The following is a 382-nucleotide window of genomic DNA, read 5'->3' as shown; positions in this document are numbered from 1 at the left end:
GACCCTTGATAACCTGCAGCTGGGGAGGAAGGGAGACAATCCATAATGGCCCTTGATAACCTGCAGCTGGGGTGGAAGGGAGACAATCCATAATGGCCCTTGATAACCTGCAGCTGGGGAGGAAGGGAGACAATCCATAATGGCCCTTGATAACCTGCAGCTGGGGAGGAAGGGAGACAATCCATAATGGCCCTTGATAACCTGCAGCTGGGGAGGAAGGGAGACAATCCATAATGGCCCTTGATAACCTGCAGCTGGGGAGGAAGGGAGACAATCCATAATGGCCCTTGATAACCTGCAGCTGGGGAGGAAGGGAGACAATCCATAATGGCCCTTGATAACCTGCAGCTGGGGAGGAAGGGAGACAATCCATAATGACCCT

Source organism: Littorina saxatilis, linkage group LG16 (assembly GCF_037325665.1).
Source record: "Littorina saxatilis isolate snail1 linkage group LG16, US_GU_Lsax_2.0, whole genome shotgun sequence".
NCBI classification, from domain to species: Eukaryota; Metazoa; Mollusca; class Gastropoda; order Littorinimorpha; family Littorinidae; genus Littorina; species Littorina saxatilis.
The sequence above is the reverse complement of the archived record's forward strand: the minus strand, read 5'-3'. Positions refer to the sequence as shown.